The sequence below is a fragment of the Merops nubicus genome, unplaced genomic scaffold (assembly GCF_000691845.1).
Source record: "Merops nubicus isolate BGI_N331 unplaced genomic scaffold, ASM69184v1 scaffold16298, whole genome shotgun sequence".
Classification (NCBI taxonomy): Eukaryota; Metazoa; Chordata; class Aves; order Coraciiformes; family Meropidae; genus Merops; species Merops nubicus.
This window is the reverse complement of record NW_008625259.1, coordinates 61,677-63,650: the sequence shown is the minus strand read 5'-3', so window position 1 is coordinate 63,650 and position 1,974 is coordinate 61,677. Positions and strand designations below refer to the sequence as shown.

At 37.1% G+C, this 1,974-nt stretch overlaps 1 protein-coding gene across 1 annotated transcript in view; it reads left to right on the top strand.

Moving 5' to 3' along the window:
* The window catches only part of RICTOR (RPTOR independent companion of MTOR, complex 2), a 67,926-nt gene that overhangs the window by 6,978 nt on the left and 58,974 nt on the right, over nt 1-1,974 (top strand). The window lies entirely within an intron of this gene.

Sequence of the window (1,974 nt, the reverse complement as noted above, 5' to 3'; positions counted from 1 at the left end):
AGAGCGGTTGCCAACAAGTGGACTAGAGCTGGTCCAGTGAACTGAATACTCTAAGAATTCCAGCAAGTTAGGTGAGTTCCTGGAAAACTTCGTCTGCTTTAGTTTCATCTTTGGGCTGCTCAAGACGCAAACCAAAGGTAAGTGTGATGATAGGAGCAGCACTTCAGAAATGGACTAGTGTACATGATAGGTGCTTTCTTAAAAAAATTTTTTCCTACATCAGAATTGTAATTATGTGGATTTTTTTTTAAATCAGGAAAAAAGATAACTGGGGGCAATCTGGTACATTAAATTGGGATTTCTCATCTGTGTCTGCAGTGGAATGATGATGAGAAGTTTAGATACATAAATGATTAGCGTAAACAACTATTGATGCACTTGTCTGAAACTGGACAATGAACTGGTTTTACTCACTGTCTTCTCACACTGTTTTGCTTACACTCTGCCAGCCAATTTTTACAGTTCATAAGATGTCAATAGAAATGCTAAAGCAGCAGTGGTGGCCTTAGGCCGTCCAGCAACATGGCATAAAAATAGATTGATGCTAGGAAGTGACATACTGTCATATCCAGTTAATGCAGCAATTGTCTAGTTTTATTATCACTTAAATTTGAAGGGTGGAGGAAAAGAGTTTATATAATAACTTCCCTTATGTTTATAATCATCTTTGGTTACAGCTACTGTTAAAAAAAAAAAAAAAAAAAAAAAGGCAAAATTGAAATTAACTTAGATTATTTGGGTCCAAATGTGGAGCTGATCCAGACCAATTTAATACCCTGTGTCATTAACAACTTCAGATTTCATTATTAATCAGTAGGCACTGTTCTTACAATACGAAAAATAATTACTTAAAATGTAATGTGAACCTTGGAATAATTTGTACTTAAGCGTAAACCTAAGTATTTTTTGAATTTAAACTGTCATGCTAATAAAAGAGATTTACCTAAAAGGAGAGTTTCTGTGCAGTGTGCTATTTTTTCAGCTGGGGATGAACAGGAGCACAGAGCATGTTAAATATTTCAAATTACAGTAGCTTTAACTGTTCATTTGATTTATTATAAATTTCTTATTGTTATCAGTAAATACATACAGAGAACATGGCATAGAGTTTGCTGTATTTTAGTACTTTTGTAGCTGTGGTGTTCTCTAGTTAGCACAAACAGTTCCTGGATTCCTCACTGAGGGGAAGCTGTTAATACAGCGCTGGCTCAGTACCGAGCACATGCCCGTTTTGAAAAGAGGACAAAGTGCAGAGCTGTTGCAATCGGTATTAGTCACTTGAGTTTTTGGAAGTGCTTGGAAAAGTGCTTTGGGTTTTGAGCATGATAGTAAAGGATTTTATAATTTTTGCTAGGGGGTGGTAAATGAGATCACTTGGAATTCGTTTGTTGCTCTTTCAAAGGAGAACAGCATCAGCTCTTCTTACTGAAGAAACTGTTTTCTTTCCCTCTAGAGGCTAAAACACTGGCGTGCACTAGCTGCTTCCTTTGAGATTGGTTTGGATGTAGAACTGCCCTTGTGAATCTTCAGTCTTGTGCTCAAAATGGATATGGTTGAAATATTTAGAATTTGCAACAGTCTATAGGTGTCTTTTTGCATGCATAAATTAAACCTTTGCACTGATTTTTGAGTTGTTTATTAAACAACATAAGTTCTGTGGAATTGATGTCAGGCCAGGCCAAATGTCAGTTTTGGGACACTTACCATTAGCAGTGCCTTTTGACTTCTTTTTTTTCTATGTCTATGCTGCTATGTCAGAACATGACAGGGAGCCATGTCAATCTTTGCTTCAGAACTCTCACCCAGGCCCTCTTCTTGAATGCATCTCTGCTCAGGTTACCAATTGTCCAACTAGAAATCTGGAGCTGAAAAACTGACCAGTCGACAGCTTACACAATTGTGCAAACTATTCTCTGGTATGAGGCCACAGATTTGTATTTGTCTGTTTGTATTTAGTAGCAGAATACTGACAGC